The sequence below is a fragment of the Medicago sativa genome, chromosome 3 (assembly GCF_051527215.1).
Source record: "Medicago sativa cultivar Bolivia chromosome 3, Bolivia_mono, whole genome shotgun sequence".
Classification (NCBI taxonomy): Eukaryota; Viridiplantae; Streptophyta; class Magnoliopsida; order Fabales; family Fabaceae; genus Medicago; species Medicago sativa.
Genome location: NC_140751.1, coordinates 23,888,133 through 23,910,217, shown reverse-complemented (window position 1 = coordinate 23,910,217; position 22,085 = coordinate 23,888,133). Strand labels below are relative to the sequence as shown.

General features: G+C 34.5%; 5 long non-coding RNA genes across 9 annotated transcripts; 3 read left to right on the top strand and 2 right to left on the bottom strand.

The window, feature by feature from the left end:
- Positions 1-3,652: 3,652 nt before the first annotated feature.
- On the top strand, positions 3,653-4,195 carry LOC146936529 (uncharacterized). The gene is made up of 2 exons (XR_015030646.1): positions 3,653-3,768; positions 3,857-4,195. It is a non-coding gene; the product is annotated as an uncharacterized LOC146936529 (long non-coding RNA).
- Positions 4,196-7,472: 3,277 nt separating this feature from the next.
- Positions 7,473-9,759, top strand: LOC146936528 (uncharacterized). Of its 5 annotated transcripts, XR_015030644.1 has the most exons (4): positions 7,473-7,611; positions 7,885-7,926; positions 8,060-8,088; positions 8,176-9,759. It is a non-coding gene; the product is annotated as an uncharacterized LOC146936528 (long non-coding RNA). The 5 variants fall into 5 exon arrangements; XR_015030641.1 differs by having other exon boundaries at positions 7,885-8,088; XR_015030643.1 differs by lacking the exon at positions 7,473-7,611 and having other exon boundaries at positions 7,641-7,926.
- Positions 9,760-10,075: 316 nt separating this feature from the next.
- Positions 10,076-11,730, bottom strand: LOC146936527 (uncharacterized). Its single transcript, XR_015030639.1, has 2 exons — positions 11,006-11,730; positions 10,076-10,919 (listed from the first exon to the last, which is right to left on the bottom strand). It is a non-coding gene; the product is annotated as an uncharacterized LOC146936527 (long non-coding RNA).
- Positions 11,731-11,756: 26 nt separating this feature from the next.
- On the bottom strand, positions 11,757-12,648 carry LOC146936526 (uncharacterized). Its single transcript, XR_015030638.1, has 2 exons — positions 12,416-12,648; positions 11,757-11,934 (listed from the first exon to the last, which is right to left on the bottom strand). It is a non-coding gene; the product is annotated as an uncharacterized LOC146936526 (long non-coding RNA).
- A 95-nt stretch (positions 12,649-12,743) lies between these two features.
- Positions 12,744-13,233, top strand: LOC146936525 (uncharacterized). The gene is made up of 2 exons (XR_015030637.1): positions 12,744-12,870; positions 13,002-13,233. It is a non-coding gene; the product is annotated as an uncharacterized LOC146936525 (long non-coding RNA).
- The last annotated feature ends 8,852 nt before the right edge of the window (positions 13,234-22,085 follow it).

Genomic DNA, 22,085 nt, shown 5'->3' with positions numbered 1-22,085 from the left:
ATTGTTTCTAAGAACTAAGATGCATAAGGATATTGTGGAGGATGGAGGAGCATACATGGGAGCACTATTTTTTCACAGTCACAGTAGCAATGTTCAGTGGAATATCAAAACTAAATATGACACTTATGAAACTTTCTGTCTTTTACAAGCAAAGAGATATTCTTTTCAATCCTTCATGGGCTTATTCTTTTTCGCCATGGATTCTTAAAATACCAATAGCTCTCATTGAAGCGTCATATGGGAAACCATCACTTACTCTGCTATTGGCTATGACCCAAGTTTTGTAAGGCTTTTTAAAAAGTACTTGATAATCCTGTTCATTAACCAGATGGCTTTTTCACTATTTCGGTTGATGTCATCATTAGGAAGGGATTTTGTAGTTGCAAGCACAATTGGTATCCATAACTTCTTTGCATTTCACTCAATGGGATTCAGGAGGATGGTCCCTTGTTCATTGGAAGAGTCAACATGCATGAGAAGCTCTTTATCAGAATGAAAACTTGGGGTCGAGTTCTTCAGAGGTAGAGGAGACTGATGCAGGAGGGTTTTATTAGTAATTTAGTAGTATTTATTATTTCAGCCTAATTTTCTAGAACTTTCTATTTTGTTTTGAGTAAATAGGCAATTACCCCCCCGATATTGTAAGTTTTGTCAATTATCCCCCTGAAATTAACAAAATGTCAATTACTCCCTGAAATTGCACAACGTTAATCAATTTACCCACTCCGTCAAATTTTTCTGTTAGTCAACATGACGTTTTGCAAATACCCCCTGAAGTTTTGCACTTATGTGTAAAATGCCCCTCAAACTTGAAAATTTATATATATTTTTTTCTTATCTTTAACTCAAAAGATATTAAAGACAAGCAATTAACAGTTAACTTTAATATTTTACATGGCTCTTTCATTCTTAAAGGGGTCTGTTATTTTATTTTGTTTCTGTTATGCCATTTGGTTGTTCAATTCTCCATAACTTATGACTTATTTAAATAGAGACACGCCAATTCACAACAAAGTAAGCTAGAGACACTCAAACTAAATCTAGCGGTTTCTATCTCAAAAATTGAACTAAACATGCATTTTGCTAAAGTAATATGAAGTTATTAATTCTGCATTATTTTTAGAGGATATATTATTATTGTAACATTAAATATTAAAGATAACCGTTAATTGTTTGTCTATAATATCTTTTGAGTCAAGGATAAGAAAACATATAAATTTTTAAGTTTGGGGGGCATTTTGCACATAAGTGCAAAACTTCAGGGGGATATTTGCAAAACGTCATGTTGACTAACAGAAAAATTTGACGGAAGGGGTAAATTGATTAACATTGTGCAATTTCAGGGGGGTAATTGACGTTTTGTTAATTTCAGGGGGGTAATTGACGAAACTTACAATTTCAGGGGGTAATTGCCTATTTACTCATTTTGTTTTCAGTTTGTTATTTTTGTTGGCTCATTAGGGTTTGTTATTTCCCTATTTAAGCTTAACAGTTTTACCATAAGAGATAACTTTTATTTAATCAATAATATTTTAGAGAGTTTTTCTCAATTTCTGGTAGATTCTGGAACTCTATTTTCACAAGTTTGTCGGTTGCAAACTTGTTCTTTTCAATCTAGTTTTAGCGTTTTCTAGCCTACGCTTCTGTACTGCGTCACACCTAAAAACACTAAGGTGTAAATTAGCAAGTTACACTCACCTAAAAACAATAAGGTGTAAGTTAGCAACATATTATATACACATATTTTTATAAATTTTATCAAATTGTTTACATCTACCTCACTAATTTACAACTATCATTTCTTTTTACCAAAAAATCAATTATATATATATATATATATATATATATATATATATATATATATATATAACTACTTGAGAGTAGACTTGCTAACTTACCTCTTCATGATTTTGAGTGGAAATATAAAAGGTTTTTTGGTCAAAAACAAGTGGGAGTAGGCTTGCTAACATGCTACTATTGCGGGAGTAGACTTACTAACTTACTCTTTCATGTTTTTGGATGGGAGTAAGTTAGCAGCCTCATATGTGTATGTATGTATATATGTCATAATACACTTATGTTGCGCGGTACAGTGCTATACTTTTTATATTTGGTGTTTAAAAAATGATGTAATAAGTGCTCTAATTGAACCGATTTTTTTTAAAAAAGAGGTCATTTGTTTTGAAGGGTTTGAGAGGGATTCAATCATGTGCCACTGTTAGATGAAAAGAAAAACAAAGTACACCATAAGGTTGAAAAAGAATGAGCTCTACTAACGGGATGTAGAGCAACACACCGTGGTGAAAACTCTTGGAAGAATAAAAACTAGCTAGTGAGCTCGAAACGAACCTTATTGACAATCTGCTATGAATCTACTAGCAGACCATCAATGAAATGGTTATAGATGAGCAAGCCAAAATCAATACTCCAAATTGAACAATATGCATCAAACTCTAACACATGCTCTCATTATTGAACCAACAGCCCCAAATTATCTCATACCATGCAGTAATCTTAGCAACATAACCAAAGTTATCCCCGATCGTAAAGGATGTATCAATAGGCAGAGACGAAATCAGAAATAATTGTCAAGGGTGGCAAATAGACTTGATCGACGATTAACTTTAACTTTTTTTTCTATAATAAAAATAATTAAATATATTGTTGGTCTTATAAAATAAGTTTTTTGCGACATTTTTGTTAAGTTTAGAAGTAAAAAAAATGTTATTTATATTTGAAACTATATTTTTTAATTTTAGAAAATAAAGTATATATAACTAAATAAAAAATACATGTCCACGTGAGCTTAGCTCAGTTGATATGGACAATGCATAAAATATGCAGCATCGGGGTTCGAACCCCAGCCACCACCAAAATAAAAAATACAGGGAGGGGATTCTCTCCTGTGACTGGAGAGTCCAGTGAAATCCTCTCCATTCAATTCTTTTAATTGCAAGCATTTATAATGAATAAAAGAGTAATTAATGGTTTAGATTTTCACTGCAGAACATCCAGTGAAATTCTCACCGGAGAGGATCCAAGTCCAAAAATACATAGAAATAAAAGAGAAAGAATTTCAGATATAATGAGCTAAAGTATTTTGAGCGGAATATGAGCTAAAGTTATGAATTTGTTTTGAAAATTTTACCTAATTTATAGTCAGTTATTGGTTTATTCGATAAACTTTGCAGTCAATAAACTTTGCCAATAGTGTATTTCACATGGTATTGTAAATACAACTACTTTAATTGGTCGGTTGCCATACAAGAAGACAAAATTTCACTTGTTTGGACAAAATTTCACTTGTGTGGCCAAAAATTAAGAAAATTGATATCTTAAACTAGGAAACTCATTTTTGAGTGGGACCAGTTTTGTTTGAAAGAGGACATATAGTAGTTTTTGATATTGAATTTCATAATTTTTGCATTTACCTATATTTCTCAGTAACTCTGTGAACACATCTGCACTGTCACATAATTTTTAAAGTAATGTTGTTGACTAAGGAAAAATATTAAGAATAATTTTTTTTTCGTGATCTATCTTTTTGTTATGCTAAAGGGACAAACATGACACATTGATGTACTTACGGTCCATTTTGTAATAATTATAATATTAAGTAGAATTTTTGACAACTCCATAAGAAAAAATAACTATTTAAGCGAAGAATGAGCATTAGAAATTATAAAGTTACTCTTTAATATTTTTTATAAAGTTACATTTATTACAAAAATAAAAAAGGAGGGAAACATGTTTACAATTGTCAATTATGTTTGTATTATGATTATTTATCTTTTCCATTTTACGATTGCAACAAACTTTGAACGCAAACAAATTTCATTCTCTTTCTTTATGAAAGAGTATTGGCCATGTGTTATTGACGATGATTGTCCAAATGATCTATGCAAGAAGGTTGATCAGATACCAAAGTGTGTGGATGGATTGTGTAAATGCTTTCCAGTATGGTTCGGCCAGTAGGAAAGATGAAAAATATTATGTGCTCGTATGATTCTTCATTTGGTGCCAGACCTAAGAAAGTACACATGCTAGAATTTTTCACGAGCTTTCATTGAGTTATTTCGTTTCCACCTAATAAACTTTTTTTTTTCAAATTTCAAGAACCTTGTAATTATATCTTTGTATTGTAAAATGATGATAATTAAATAACACAGCATTAATACATGTATTATTTAGATTATCCTCTTTTCTCTTTGTTTTAGATATATTTCCATGACCATCAGTTCAGGCGTAGTACATTTTCTCTTCTACCATACCTCTTATTATAATAGCTTTAATAGTTATGTTTAAAATAGGTTTCTTAATTTTATATAGGCTTAAATGTGTGATTAGTCCTTACACTTTCGCCATATTTTGGGATTAGTCCCTACACTTTTTTTTGTTTGGATTAAGTCCCTGCACTTTGTAAAATATTTGGTATTAGTCCCTCTGTAAGTCAAACCGTTAAAAAAAAGTCAAAATTAACAGAGTGCCACATGGGCCAATTGCTTTATGACACATGGCACACTACATGACAAAAATTAAAAATTAAAATAAATAAAATATAATTTAGTGTTTAATTAGTTTTATTATCCTTCAACTCAAACATTATGCACCGGATTCTTAAACTCAACATCTATAAGGGTATCAAATTCAACCGCTACAAACCCATTTCCGGCAAGGCCGAGATAACCACCGACATCACAAAGAGAGTCATTGTCCACTGAGATTACAAAGGAAAGTCCACTGTTGATGGAAGAAGGGTTCAAATTGGTGACTAAGAAAGAAATGAAGGCGGTGAAAGTCGCAGGAGTGGTGGCGTCGGTTGCCAGAATCTGATAGGACATGAGTGTAAGGCTTGACTGGCGTCGGAAAATGGAACAGTGAGTTCACGTGTGAGTGTTACGGTCCGTTGTTGAGATGAGCGAAGTGAAGAAGAAGAAGGAGGAATGAGAAAGTTGAGACATTGATTGGAGAGAATGAGTGAAGTGAAGTAGTGAAGACAGAGTAAGAACTGATAGCCATTTCTTTTTTTCATGGAACTTCATACCTGCAACAGAGTCAAAGCTGCGGTAATGCCCATTCTTGCAAAAAGAAAAACTCTCCCTTTCTGGGTTTGCTTTGAGTGTTCTTAATGTTGTTGCTGTTGAATTGTTTCAATTGGTGATTATGTTTCTGTTTTTGTTTTTTATGAGAAATTGAGAACATGCATTGAGAGAGAGATGGGAGGGAGGGAGAGTAACCGAGAATTGGCCCAACCTTTATATTATAAACTAAATTATTTTAATTTTAATTTTTTGTCTTGTAGTGTGCCACGTGGCATAAAATAATTGGCACACGTGGCACTCTGTTAGTTTTGACTTTTTTTTAACTGTTGACTAACAGAGGGACTACTATCAAATTTTTTATAAAGTGCAGGGACTTAATCCAAACAAAAAAAGTGCAGGGACCAATCCCAAAATATGACGAAAGTGTAGGGACTAATCACACATCAACTTTCATCATTCCAAATATATAGTATTGGTAGACATTTTTGCAAGGTTACTTTATTCGATCTATTGGTGAAAAATTGAGCACATTAACAAACCAAGTATCATTTCTTTTACCAAAAAATCAATTTTATCTATCTAAAACTACGTGAGAGTAGGCTTGCTAACTTGCTCTCAAAGTGGGAGTAGATTTGCTAACTTACTCTCAAAGTGAGAGTAAACTTGCTAACTTACCCCTTCATGTTTTTAAGTGGAAATATAAAACTTTTTTGGTCAAAAACAAGTGTGAGTAGGCTTGCTAATTGTGATGGGCCCTAATTGTGATTTACCCTATTTTTACCCTACTTTTTCCCTCCTTAATCACATAGTGGTGGGCCCTAATTGTGATTTATTCCATTAACACTTTCATTAGTTAGTTACTAGCCACCTTATCTCATGTGTAATCTTAACCCTTTATTAAAGAGGTGAGAGAATGTCTTTTAATATTAAAAATGGAAAGAATGTATAATTAATGGTTGAGATCAATGACTGCAGAAAACTGCAGAGTATATCACTGGAGAGGATCCTCTCCCGGGTTGGGAGAGGATCCTCTCCAGTGTATTTATCTCATGTGTAATCTTAACCCTTTATTAAAGAGGTGAGAGAATGTCTTTTAATATTAAAAATGGAAAGAATGTATAATTAATGGTTGAGATCAATGACTGTAGAAAACTGCAGAGTATATCACTGGAGAGGATCCTCTCCCGGGTTGGGAGAGGAGGATCCTCTCAAGTGTATTTATCTCATGTGTAATCTTAACCCTTTATTAAAGAGGTGAGAGAATGTCTTTTAATATTAAAAATGGAAAGAATGTACACTGGAGAGGATCCTCTCCCAACCCGGAAGAGGATCTTCTCCAGTGATATACTCTGCAGTTTTCTGCAGTCATTGATCTCAACCATTAATTATACATTCTTTCCATTTTTAATATTAAAAGACATTCTCTCACCTCTTTAATAAAGGGTTAAGATTACACATGAGATAAATACACTGGAGAGGATCCTCTCCCAACCCGGGAGAGGATCCTCTCCAGTGATACTGCAGTTTTCTGCAGTCATTGATCTCAACCATTAATTATACATTCTTTCCATTTTTAATATTAAAAGACATTCTCTCACCTCTTTAATAAAGGGTTAAGATTACACATGAGATAAATACACTGGAGAGGATCCTCTCCCAACCCGGGAGAGGATCTTCTCCAGTGATATACTCTGCAGTTTTCTGCAGTCATTGATCTCAACCATTAATTATACATTCTTTCCATTTTTAATATTAAAAGACATTCTCTCACCTCTTTAATAAAGGGTTAAGATTACACATGAGATAAATACACTGGAGAGGATCCTCCTCTCCCAACCCGGGAGAGGATCCTCTCCAATGATATACTCTGCAGTTTTCTACAGTCATTGATCTCAACCATTAATTATACATTCTTTCCATTTTTAATATTAAAAGACATTCTCTCACCTCTTTAATAAAGGGTTAAGATTACACATGAGATAAATACACTGGAGAGGATCCTCTCCCAACCCGGGAGAGGATCCTCTCCAGTGATATACTCTGCAGTTTTCTGCAGTCATTGATCTCAACCATTAATTATACATTCTTTCCATTTTTAATATTAAAAGACATTCTCTCACCTCTTTAATAAAGGGTTAAGATTACACATGAGATAAATACACTGGAGAGGATCCTCTCCCAACCCGGGAGAGGATCCTCTCCAGTGATATACTCTGCAGTTTTCTGCAGTCATTGATCTCAACCATTAATTATACATTCTTTCCATTTTTAATATTAAAAGACATTCTCTCACCTCTTTAATAAAGGGTTAAGATTACACATGAGATAAATACACTGGAGAGGATCCTCTCCCCCTTAACCCTTTCATTTTCCTTCAATTAGTAACAACAAATTATACTTATATCTTTTCATTTGAGCCACTTAACTAATCAATTAAGTTTCCTAAAAAGAATGTGCATTGATTTCTATTAAAAAAATTACTCTTTTTTTGGTACTATATGTCAATGAAACTCCAAGAAATCTCAATTTCATATCTCTCTCTCAATTTATAAGATCTTTTCTCTTTCAGGTTATATTTTCTCCCAATTTTTTCTTCACCTCTTTCTCATTTTCCTTTATCTTTCTTTCCCATTTTATTTTCTCCCGCTAATCATTCATATATAAACCATTATCCATATACTTTTTTCTTTATCGAATTTATTTTAGATGTATGATTTTCCATTTTTTTCATTTTCTATGTCCTGTAGTCTTCATAACTTGGTGGGATATACTTTTTATTAGTTTCTAATAAATCTTTATGTTTGGATTTCTTCTCATTTGTTCATTTTTCTCTTACGTGTAGAGAGAAGTTTTGGTGCAACAAAGTGGTCATTATACCTAAAAGGTAGGAATATCACTATTTTCCATATATTTTTTCATTAATGTTTTCCAGTAATATGACCTATGATTTTTGTGTTTTTAGTTTTTTCCTTTGTGTTGTTTGATCAAGTACTAAATCTGTTTTTTTGGTAGCTAAGTTCAAGATTTGATTGATAAAGACAACAAGGTAACCGCGGTGTGTTTTTATATTTTGGTAACTATTTTAACAATTGTTTATAATAAATAGAATGTTCTAATATTTCCTTTTGTGTAGGGAATGAATTCGAATGGATATCCAGTGGATTTGAATTTTTCTTAGAGAAACAAATGTTAAATATAGAGGTTGGGTAATTCAATTGGTTTGAGAAAGATTTTTTTTTTTTAGAGGATTTCATTAATATAAAGAATTTCAAAAAATATACTGCTAAAGAGTATACTTTTAGAAATGCATCAATTTAGTGAATGAATTGATGCATTGGTGTACAACTCCTCTTATTTTTTGATTTTTTTTTAAATCCGTATAGTTTATTGTTATAAAATCACAACTGAATTTTCTATTTTGTCATTGAACTTGATATGAACCCAAGCTACTATCGTTGACATTAGAAATGCAAGGATACACGGTTTATCATGACAACAAATTTTCTTAAAGAAAAATTGTAGTAACACCATCAATTCATATATTGTATATGCTTCCTTTTTTTTGGAACAATATTGTCTGTGATTATTGTTGGACACAAACTCTAGCGGCAAGATGTCAGACATGTAAATTGTTGTAGTAATTTGCAATGCTAAAATTTGATGAGCTAAATTTTTAAATTTTATCTCAGGGTTTAGAAAAGTTTGTGCGTCGTAAGAGTTTACAAAGAAGTTTTTAGAAATGTCTGATCAATCATGTTTACCTATACATATTTGTAATGTAAGTTTTGTTGGGTATTTGTATTGGTTGCATTATTGCTAAAACAAATATCCTTGTTTGTGTTGTTGGAACCAATGTTCCAACATGAGTTTAAGCATCTCTGTAAGATGTTTGATTCGATGTTCCAACATCCTGGCACAGTTCAGTGTGTCTGGGTTCATGCTTATATGTACGCGCGTCCTTTCTTGTTTAAGGAAACAATATTTCCTTATCGTATTGACCAAGCAACATGCATATCTTTACAGAATCAGCTGTGGAATATTTCTAAAGTAGTATTTATATTTTACGAAATATTTGTATTTGTTTTAGACGATCCTAAAGATATTCCGACATTTTAGGACTTTCCATATTTGTTTTTGATTTCTGTTTTGCAGTGAACCGATCTGCTTTGTACTGAAGCCCAACAACAATATTTAGCCCAAGCTGCTTTAGTATATAAGGGAAACTTCAAGACCTAATTGATCATTCAAGCCGTCATACTAAAAAGTTTAGATTTTTAGGGTTTTGAGTCTACATGTGCTCTACTCTTGTATCATGTTGATGCAAGTTTAGAACCTTTATTGTGAGTCTTTCTTGTATCGTTTGGGATACTTGTTTAGGACTGTGTGTGAGTTTGATACTCTTGTGTACTACACCGAAGTTGTGAAACAAGGTGTTAGTTGTTGTGTTTGAAGGTAACTTCACCGTTTGAGTTTGTGTTTAGGTCTGATAGGTCACAGGGGCTGTGACTGACCATAGGATAGTGAGATGAGATCTCAGATCTAGGAGTTCCTAGGTTGAATTCTATACTGGTAGGTCTTAGTTCTTTAGTGTAAACGAGGAGTTTGCTGAGATATATAGAATAAGGACTACACTAGTGGATTTCCTTCCTGACTTGGTAGCCCCCAGAGTAGGTGTGTTTGTCACCAAACTGGGTCAACAAACTCATTGTGTTCTTTACGTTCTTATTTCTGTTTATTTAGTGATGTTGGAACATTGAACGGAACATTGCGAACGTTAAAACATCTTACAGAACATATTAAAACAAGTGCGCTAGAATTTCAAGTTTATAAAACAAAAGCATTAGTATTTTTATAAATAATGAATCACAAAATAATATTACTTAATACATCAGATACAACCCGTGTGTCGCACGAGTGTAGGTCTAGTAATGATCTAATGCCATAATAGTGCACATTGCTAACCTGGTTGTGTTATGACGCCCCAACGTCTCTTTGGTGCAACCTAATTAACTAACATTAAAAAACGATATAAATAGCATATAAATTTAAACCTTTGAATAAGAATTAGAGTACACTATATGAAATTTATATCATAGATAAATATGTCTCATAAGTCCTAGCTCAACTGATAAAAATACAGAAATTATTAGGTCGGACTTCTTGACTGGAGTTCGAACCCCGGTACCTCCACTTTGTGTGTGTGAGTTTATGATGGCTTTGCCATCTCGTCTATCTACCAAAAGAAATTAAAATTTACACACAACATAGTGTCTTATGGCACCTTATAGTGTTTTCCTTCCATATGGACAATTTCGACAAGTGTATCAAATCCTTCACGAGTAATAAAGTGATAACTATGATCATTTCCATAGGAATTGTCATTTCAACTCGCCAACTGGTGTTACTTATTTAGAATAAATAATAAAAACAACAAATATAAATAAATGTGTTAAATTAGGTGGCTTTTGCAAGTTTTCTTTTATTGGGAAAAACATTAGTAAGTTACTAACCTGGTTTGATTGTAGAATGATATTGGTAGTTAGAATTCTTCAAATACCCTCTATTTTCTTGTTGGATTAAAGACAAGTCAGCATTTAGTTATAATACAACTATTCTATTTAAGTGATGAGTTAGTGGGGAAGTATGTCCCTTCAGCTGTTGAGTTTCACCTGCTGATCACTCTAAGGTTATACCTGCTATAAAAGGTGCAGGGTCATCAATCCTACAAGATCCAGTATGCCTACACATGGAGTACTAGAGTGGGTCCTTACTCTTGCAAAGGTAATTGAAACATAAAATGATCTATTCAATGAGGAAGTGATGGAGAAAACATTGGCGAAAAGTGCTCTGATACTGTGGCAATGAGACGAAAGGTGTCTGCAGGCACATTAGCAGTCCAACGCTCAAGTCAGTATGAGAAATGAGATGGAATGTGTGAAAAGTGTCGGAAAAGTGAATCATACCTTGGGGGTGAAGCTAAGTCACCCATATATAGGCGTGTGTGTGAATAAACGTCTCTGTGAGATGTGGCGCCTCATCAGAAGGCAGTTGGAGAACATGTGTACAATGCTTGATGCACCGGGGTGTGCTCTAGTAAGGTAGGATGCAATATTGCTAGTGTATTCCTTTGGTCAATGTGCCTTGGTCTGATGCACGGTCTAGCTGGCCCAGAACATAAAAGAATTAAGAGTCCTAAATTGTCATCTAGAGGCGCCAACTTCATATATGAATCTTAAGAGTGTGTTTGGATGGGGGAATGTTTTGAGGGAATTTAAATACTTTGAGGTGAATTCCATTATTCGGATAATAATTTGAAGGAGGTGACCTCCAAAGGTGTGCCCTTGGGGTACCCACTTTTGCGAACGGGTGAGCTCTTAGAAAATATTTTGATTTGCTTAGAGATTAAATCTGCTTAAAGAAAGCGATCTGGTCTTGACTCAACCCGATAACATCTTTAATGATGATTACGCTTTTTTTTAAAAGGTACTTTTTCGAATTCCGAAAACAACAAAACTATTTTTTACAACGTGAGCAAGATCATGTTAAAGTAACCAAGAATTATTCAGACAAAAAATGCAACGGGAAGACCTCCTTAGTAATGGCTCGAGTTGAAGAAGGAGTGTGTGATCACTGATCTGTTATAGGCGCTACCAGTGTTTGGAGGGTAGATTTTATGTCACGAGGTAGTGCAAAAGAGGCTCGCCTTTATAATGGTTTCTATAAATACTATTAAACCAAGTATATTGATATCCAACAAGGGGAAGGGGGACGATCAGAGTCTTCTCTCTGTGTCCTCCGGATATAAATGACAATTGATATCGTCTATAATGTACCAAGGATCATAACATAAATTTCCTAGATAGAGGAGCACGTCCCATGATCTCGTCTTTTCCTAGAGTCAGAATATAAATAAAATTCAATGAGTCACCAATTACCTATGATAGAATCTTGGATGGATATATTAATAAAATTTGAGAGTAATTTATAATGGATAAATTTGCGGAGTTAGACCAAAGGACAACGATACCACCACTTTTACCCGTACTATAACAAAAGAAATAGTGATCGAAACCATGCAAATAACATAAACTATAAATTTTATTATAATTAACAAAATTTTCATGAGTCTTTTTTTTTTTTTTGAAAGAAAATTTTCATGAGTCTTGTTGTGCTGAATTACATGATATTTCAATACAATACTCAAAAAGACATATGAAATTGTATTGTTTATAGGAGAAACTTAATTACATAACTCGATTTGAATATATTACAAAATATCACTTTAACCATGGGATACTTCTCTAAAACTCATCTTTACTAAAGTGATTGAAAAACATGTTGAAAATAATGTAAGATGACATGTCATCACTAACCGCACGAAAAATTTTCTCAAAACTGATCTCTTCTGTTCACCTGACATCTAACGTCCTCCTTAACCCAACTATTTCACGGGGGAATGGTTGCATTCAAATCGTCCATATAAGCGTGGTACCTCTGCTGCAAGAGCACCACAACCACATCACCCGTAAGATATGTTCTAGAACAGATCAAATGTACTTAATAGATATTTTGTAATAATTAAAATATTAAGAATAATTTTTTTTTGTGACCTATCTTTTTGTTATGCTAAAGGGACAAACATGATAATTGATGTACTTAATGGACATTTTGTAATAATTATAATATTAAGAATAATTTTTTACAACTTCATAAGAGAAAATAACTATTTATTTGATTTAAGCGGAGAATGAACATTAGAAATTATAAAGTTACATTTATTATAAAAATAAGGTGGAAAACATGACTACAATTGTCAATTTTGTTTGTGGTATGATTGTCTTTCTTTCCGAATTTATGGTTGCAACAAACGTTAAACGTAAACAAATTCCATTCTATTTCTTTATTACAGAGTATTATCCATGTTTTATTGATGATCATTGTCCACGTGACATGTGCAAGGTTTATCAGATACCAAAGTGTGTGGCTGGATTGTGTAGATGCACTCCACTAAGGTGTGGCCGGTGGTAAAGATGAAAAATATTATGTGCTTGTATGAAATCCTTCATTTGGTGATAGACCTAAGAAAGTACAGAACTGCTCTGCTAGAATTTTCCAAGAACCTTGTAATTATATTATTGTATTGTAAAATGATGATAATTAAATAAGACAACAATGCATATTATTTAGATTATCTTCTTTTCTTTTTGTTTTAGTTGTATCTCCATGATCTTCATTTCAGGCGTATTACATTTTCTCTTCTACCATACCTACTATAATAATAGCTTTAATAGTTAAGTTTAAAATTAGCTTTATTAATTCTAAGCCTATGATTATGTAACGCCAGGCTGGGAGTAAGTTATCAAACCAACTCTCGCATATTTTTACCAAAAAATCAATTTAATCTATCTAAAATCATATGGGAGTAGGCTTGCTAACATACTCTTAAAGTGGGAGTAGACTTGCTAACTTACTCTCTAACTTACTCCCAAAGTGACAGAAGACTTGCTAACTTACTCCTTCATGTTTTTGGATGAGGTAAGTTAGCAACCCCCGTATGTATATGTATGTATGTATATGCCATAATTGTTATGCTGTATTTTCAAAAGTGATTGTATAGACAGGTAAGGTGGAAGCTAAGACTGCACAATTTTCTAAGTCCAAAATAGAAGTTTGATCATTTCGACAAAAATGGGATTCAACAAGGGTGTGTTTTCAACAAGACACATGGAAAGCATGCCACAGATGACAAAAGGATTTAGTTTTTAGCCATTAGTCTGCTAGTTATTTTCTTCATGTATTTAAGAAGTGACAAAGCCCTTAAAGAAATGGCTCGTCCTGTACTAGTGGTACTTATGTATCATCTACCCAAAGTAACACTCAATCTTCACATGCACAATCTGCCTATGCATCTGCTCCTACACTGGATGTTAATGTGTCAACTACTATTGGAGTAACTGCTCACATGCCAATTTCAACCATTATGGGTGTAACTGCCTCTATGTCTGTTTCGACAACAGCTGCATTGACACAATCAGATTTGGTGGCCTACGTGCCACCACCAGTAACTTTCCCTTTGACCTCTAGGGACACTAATCATCAAACTAGAATTTCGTTGGACAATATATTTCTTTCTATGCAACAATTCACTATGCACATGGTCACAAGGGAATATCCATATGGCATGCTAACAACTGGCATACAAACCAATATATCCACATATGTAGACAATGCAATTGTATTTACCCCATATGATACAGATTTGTCTTTAGGATCAAGCATGCCTGGTCGAAATGCTCTAGCATCTTTCACAATAGATTCTTTAAATTCTTTTAAGAAAACAAATGGATGAGAATAATCATGAAATGGTTAATATGCTAACACAACAAATTGTTACGGTGTTCAATCCTTTGATTCAAAACACAAACCAAAGTTATCAAGCGTTAGCCACCCAAATGGGGAGAATAGCAGATTTATTTTCCCCTATCCAAGTAAGAATCAACAAGTTCCCCAAGTCCAGAATTACATGCCTTTATAAATAAATGAAAGGCTAAATAATGAGGGGAAATTAGGGACAACAACCTTCACCCCAAGTTCATCCAGTCAAACCTGTAGCCCAAGTGGAAGGTGTTAGAAACCCTCAAGTGATTTTGGTGAATAAGGGCCAGGATACTAATGCTGTAGTTATAGATGTCCAACAAAAAAATTTAGGAGGACATAATAACATAGCCAATTTGGTCTAAACGATTCTGGCTCAAAATGGCCTTAATTTAGGCCTGCATAGGCCTAACTTTGTTTCGCCCCTGTCAGAATATGTTTTACAAACTGAACTTTCTAGGGAATGGAAAATCCCTAAGTTCACAAAATTTGCTGGTGACATCAGAGAATATACTGCACGTTATCTAACTAAGGCATGAGATATTGCCAATAATGAGAATCTAAGGATGAAATACTTCCCTAATTTTTTAACAAAAAATGCTTTTACATGGTTCACCACACTTTCACCATATTCAATTCATGATTGGAATCGACTATAAAGGGTGTTCCATGAAGAATTTTACATGGGCCAATCTAAGATAAGTCTGAAAGAATTAGGTAGTGTTAGCCGTAAAATGCATGCCTGAATTTATTGATGATTATCTCAACAGGTTTAGATTCTTAAAGGCTAGGTGTTTCACTCAAGTTCTTGAACATGAGTTGGTTGAAATGGCTGCTGGTGGCCCTGACTATTCTATCAGGAAGAAACTAGACACCCAACACTTAAGAGATATGGCCCAACTGGCTGATAGAGTTCGACAAGTCGAAAGTCTAAAGGCTGAAAAAGCTAGAACTAGTAAATACCATAAAAAAGAAAAGGTTGCTTATGTGGAAACTAATGACAGTGACCAAGAATTCGACATAGCATATGGGCCTCCTTATACATGAAAAGTGTTGAGGCCATCTGATGGGGAAAATCATGCCGAACCAAAAAAGGACAAATGTGTTCCTAAGATTTACACATTTGATGTGACTACATATGATGAAATTTTCGACCTTTTAGTTTTTGATGGTCAAGTTATAATGCCTAATTGCCTAAACAATCCACCATTAGAGCAACATAAAAAGAGAGATTTTTGTAAATTTCATAACTTTTTATGACACAAAACCTTACATTATGTTCTTTTCAGGGATTTGGTTCAGAAAGCTTTGAACGAAGGAAGGCTGAATTTTGGGGACAAGTCTAAGCCTCAAATGAAGATTGATGTTGATCTTTTAAATGTCTCAAATGCCATGTATGCATAACATGTTGACTGCATTATGGTGGATGTTGTAATTGATGTTGTGAAAGATTTGATAGTCGAAGCCAATACTAATGTGGTTGATTGTCAAGTGGCGGAGGCTACTAAGTGCCCCAAAATAGCCACTGAGGTAATTTCTAAGTCTCAGTTTTCTGAGAAAATGAAAGTGGCATATCCTATGGCAGAGGAAGAATTGATTGACTTCCTTCATCGCTGTAAATTGAATAATTCTAAAGTCACGATGTGTCGAAGGTGCAGTTCTGTCTTCAATAAGAAGTCTACTAAAGGCCTTGAAAATTACAAACCCCAAATCTGAGAAAAGGGGAAAATGGTCTGCTGATAATAGATCAAAGTTCACTTTTAACAAGAGTATTATTCCTTTCACAAACTGGTCTCAGTTGACCACAACCTACTTTTCTAAAGATGGTCAAAACAAAACATTTGTGCCTAGTGCTAAGGCACCAAAGCAAAAATGGGTTTATTCGACCCTACAAGTTTCCCCACCTTGGAAAGACAAAATGGTGAAAGGAAGCACAAGTGTTGTTGGCACCAACAACACATCTGAGTCTAAGAAATTTAATTACAATAACAAATATAAAAGCAAAAATCCCATGACTAGTACTCAGTGGAGGAGGTACTAGAAGTACAAGAAGGTTGTTGCTAAAGCTTTTGCTGATGTGGATGTTGACCCTAAATGGAAGAAGCGGGTGGTGGAAGTGGCCAAAAGGCCAGTGAAAGAAAGAGTTTTTCCTCCTCTTCCTCCAATGAAGGATAATTTCGTCGAAAATGAGGAAGAAAACTCTGATTTCATGGATTCTGAGCCAGACTTCGACGTCATTTATAATGTGGTTTCTATCCTTCCATCTGAGTATGATATTGTATCTGAAGTTGAAGATTCATATGAATATATTAATCCTTGTTTTATCTTGGTTTTCGGGTGTCAAACATTGATTACGTTTGAACCTTTTTAACCTTTGATATCTCATTTTTTCTTGGGAAGGGAAAAAATAAGCAAAACCCTTGAGAATCGAGGTCCGAGAGTTGTTTTCGCTACGGGAAGGTGTTAGGCACCCATAACGACTATAGTATCCTATAGGAACCGTCTTTACTTTCTACGCGCGCGCTTTATTTTTAAATGCTATTTGGAAAATGATATTTACACCTAAGAGTTTACTAAGTCAAGAATTGGAGGGAGAAGAATGTTTGATTTTTTTGTTTTATTTGAATTGAAGGAATATTGGTTCCTTGCCTACGTACCCTTTTAAGGGATCAAATCCACCGTAGTTCTCTTCCAAAAAGATGTTTTTGTTTTTGTTGGTTGATTTTAAGTTTGAAAAATGGAATTTTTGAAGAATAGAAAGAGGCCTCAAGGGCATGAGATTTAGAAAAGGTGAGGTGGAATTAGTTATTTTGCAAAATGTGGTCTAAGTATTATTAAAATTCTTTAAGGGTTTTTGTAGAAAAGGAAAATACAATGGGATTTTGATCCCAAGGTTTATTTAGAAAAAATATTTGAGTGATGTTGTTCATATTTTTTTGGAAAAAGAGAATTTTGGCCTAAGTTTCAAAGCCCCTAAACATACATCTAAACATACACTCCCTAAACATACATCTAAAGTATCTATGTGATGTGTGTGCATGTGTCGGTGCTTGTGTCGGTGTACATCATTAGTGTCCATTGTCCTTTACATCATTGGCCTAGATACATGCTATGGTCTTGCAAGAATTTAAAAATTGCATAAAAGTAAAGTACAAGAATCCCTAGGTTTTTACATTCTAAGCCTTTGTATGAAAATTAAAGTGCAAGGAATAAGAGATGAAAATATGATGTGAAATGCTATGGAAATGAGACATGAAACAAAAAAGGTTAGTAGCATAGGTGAAATGGGAGCAACATACTAAAGGCATAGTAAAGTAGATGTAACTTGAAAGTGAAGTAACAAGCAAAATTAACTAAAAGTGATGAAAGAGACTTGACATTTTAATACCATTCTAAGGTAAGGTTAAAGGCCTAAATCCTCATGATATTAGAGAATTTTTGAGTGACTTAGTTCAAGAAAAAAAACATGAGAATTAAGGTCATTAACCATACCAAAGATCATAAAGGTTGCAAGTTCTTTATACACCTTATTTCCCAAGATAGCTTCACATTATTTACTAACATAAAATTCACAAAAAACTATACCAAGACAGCAAGCACACACCACATTTAATAGGTAAACTCACTCCAAAGATTACATGGTCAAGGCCACATTTATGCACCAAAACTCAAGAATAAAATCACATCACAACTTTCACAAGAAACATAACAAAAAGTACACAAATTAACAAAACATGAACACATATATTTTGAAGCAAGTTTCAACATGTAAAACAAACATTCAATGCCAATAATTGATCACAACAACTCCACACAAAAGCTTTAGAAATTTTATCAAGATTTGAACAAAAATTGACACAAAGCATTAATCAAGAATTAAAATATTCTTCACATGTTGTGATCAAGATTTGGCATGTAAGATACATCAAAAAATTATCAAAAAGCTTAAAAAACTACTAGAATTTTTGTGGAATTTTTCATGCAATTTGAGGCAAACAGGGGGGTGCAGTAAACATGCAGATGGGGTGTAAACAGCAGCAGAAGACACAAAGAAATTGGCAGTTGGGCTTGAACAAGCCTGCTGGGTTTGGGCAAAGAGCTGGATCGGTTAGCATGGAGCATATCCATGGGTTCTGGGTGCAATTGAGATAGGTTAGAATCCCTTCTTCTTCAACAAACGTATTCTACTATTTCTCACTAAGACTCACCTATTCTCTCCTTCTCTATATCGCTTACTTCTCTGTTTTTCATCAATCAACCCTCACATCTAAACACGTAACACAAAACAACTACACATAGAAACAGAATCATGTAATCTCAACACTTCTCTTCACTCTTCACAGACGAAAACAACATCAAACAGAAACGCACGCAAGCACACAAGCAAAAACGTGAGCGCTGATGCTTCAGATGAAACTCAAATTCGATGTAAGACAAAGGAGAATAGTGAACGCACACATGAACCAGCAACACACAACCACAACACCGATCGCAGATTGGATAAAAAAAGAGGGAAACAACGATACCTGAGTTGAAGACAGAGGAGACCGATGAATTCAAGATGGGAAACTTCTGCAAAGCTCGATCTGACTCTGATGGACTCGGTTGATGACTCAACTGAGTTGTTGGCCGAGTTGTGTTGTTAAGAGCTTCGAATCAAAACCACAACCCTCGGACTCTTCTCCCTTTTTCCGATTCGGAACTCTCTGGCTGCGATTTGTTCCGGATTTGCTCAAGATTCCGTTTCCTTGCTGCGATTTGATTGTTGAAAAGAACGGAACGAATCCGTTTCAGAATCGTTTGGCTTGCTGATTCAGTGAATCGTTTTAGAATCTGTTTCAGAATCGTTCGTCACAATTTCAGTTTCAGAATCGTTTGTCACAATTTCATGTTGAAAAGAAAGGAACGAATCCGTTTCAGAATCGTTTGTCACAATTTCAGTCCGTTTGGCTCGCTGATTCAGTGAATGAAGGTTTGATGCGTGGAAAACGTTCCGTTTCAGAATCGTGGACTTCGGATCAGTGACTTTGAGCGTTGAAGATTCGAAACTTTGAGTATTGTTGCGAATTTGAAGGATAGTGACTGTTTTGGTGTTGATTTGCGATTGCGTTGATGATGAATATTGGTGAATTGGTAGAGGTTGAAAGTTGTTAGGGTGGAAGAGAATGGTGGTTAGAGGTTGAAGGTGGTGGTTATGGAGGTTAGTTATGGTGGTGGAAAGTTAGTTAGAGGTGAAGATGGAGGTTGTTGAAGATGAAAGAGGTGGAGGGAAAATGATTTTGTGAATTTGTGGATTTGTGAGAAAATAATTAGTTGAATGAGAAATTGTGAGGTGAGTTGGATTTATAGGTGCCATGCAATAATTCTTGACCAATGGGAAAGTGCCACATGGACTAAGTAGTAACAAACTTTGACCAACTTTGACCAACTTTGACCTTGACCATAACAAACTCAAAAATGGTTGAAATGCAAATAACAAAAGTACAAGGACCAAAGTGAAAATTAAGACTAAAATTGGAAAAAAAAAAGGTAAATTGAAAGTTAACATAGAGTGAAACGAACAAAATGGATTAAAACGCACCAGAAATTTTATGGGAAATGACCAAAATGCCCCTAGGGACTAAATTGACTCAAAATGTTTCAGATGCAATTTTAAAAATGGCTTTTAACATTGAATTAAAGCAAGAGTTTATACAAGCAATTTAAAAGACTCAGAGACAATTTTTAGGGATTACAAGAGTTTTAACACAAGAAATGACCTAAATGCCCCTAGGGGCTAAATTGACTCAAAATGACTTCACATGTGATTTTTGAAATGGATTTTAACATGGAATTAAACAAAAATTCATTCAAACCAATTGAAAGGACTCAGGGACAAATTTTCAAAGATTGAAAGAAATTTTAACATAGGAAATGACTAAAATGCCCCTAGGGGCTAAACTGACTCAAAATGACTTCAAATGTAATTTTTGAAATGGATTTTGACATGAGATTGAAACAAGGACTTATACAAACCAATTGAAAAGACTCAAACAATTTTCAAGGATTAAAATGAGTTGAATGCAGGAAATGACTAAAATACCCTTTTTCATGAATTTTGCAAATAACATTGAAATAAAATGCAGAGGAAGATGCAATTGACCAAGGACACATTCAAATGACTTGAAATGCAAGAAATCATAGACAAAGTCACAATTGAAGGTATTTTCAAACATAGACAGTAGAAATATGCAAATACCGCAGAGTAAAATATCAGAGTAAACAGTAACAAATAGGCAATCTTTCAAAGGTCCAAAGACACATATCAGAGATAGAAAACATCTTGAGAAAATATTTTTAGGTCCAAAATTAGGGTATAACAGCTGCCCCTATTTAAGTTTCTTTGTCCGGAGAATCACAAGACGGAGTCTTTGTTTGACGAGACGAAGATACTTAAATATCAGACATGACGCTATTTTGGACCTGAAAATATGCTTTCACGTTTTCAAACACTATGAATGCCATGCAACATTTCATTTATGAATGCAAGACAATCGAACCGGAATCTACGGACTGTGTCACACCACCAAGGGGTTTATAGACCTCAAAGTAGAAAGAACGGGCAACAAATAGACAGGTACAAGCTGTTCTTTGGATCGAATTTGCTACTTGACCGGGAATACAAGCAAAAGACAGGTAGATACAAATTGTTCTTTGGATCGAACTTGCTACTTGATTGAAAATACAAACAGATATGCAGGTACAAGCTGTTCTTTGGATCGAACTTGCCACTTGACCAAGAGATACAAACAAGAGATGGGTACAAGCTGTTCTTTGGATCGAACCTGCTACTTGACCAAGAGATACAAACAAGAGATGGGTACAAGCTGTTCTTTGGATCGAACTTGCTACTTGACCAAGAGATACAAACAAGAGATGGGTACAAGCTGTTCTTTGGATCGAACTTGTTGCTTGACTGGGAATAGAAATACGGGACAGGTACAATTTGTTCTTTGGATCGAACTCGCCACTTGATCTGGAGACATAGACAAAAGGCTGATACAAGCTGTTCTTTGGATCGAACTTGCCACTTGATTGAAAACACAAACAGATAGGTAGGTACAAACTGTTCTTTGGATCGAACTTGCTGTTTGACCTAGAAATATAGACAAAAGACCGATACAATCTGTTCTTTGGATCGAACTTGCGGCTTTATCAGTATCACAACATGTAGGTTGATGCAAACTGTTCTTTGGATCGAACTTGCTGTTTGACCTAGAAATATAGACAAAAGACTGATACAAGCTGTTCTTTGGATCGAACTTGCGGCTTGATCAGTATTACAACATGTAGGTTGGTGCAAACTGTTCTTTGGATCGAACTTGCCGTTTGACCGATAACCAAACATAAGCAGGGTACAAACTGTTCTTTGGATCGAACTTGTCGTTTGACCGGAAACATAGGCATATAAGCAGGTACAAGCTGTTCTTTGGATCGAACTAGCCACTTGACCCATAACAAGATACAAATTGGAAGTTTAATTTAACAAGATACAAATTGAGGGTAAGTTGACATTGACTTGAAAGATAGACATGACCATTATTGTTGGCCCAAAAGCAAATTGAGAGTGAATTGACATTGATTTGAATTTGAATTGAAAGTTGACATTTGAGAGAGACATTGAAAGTT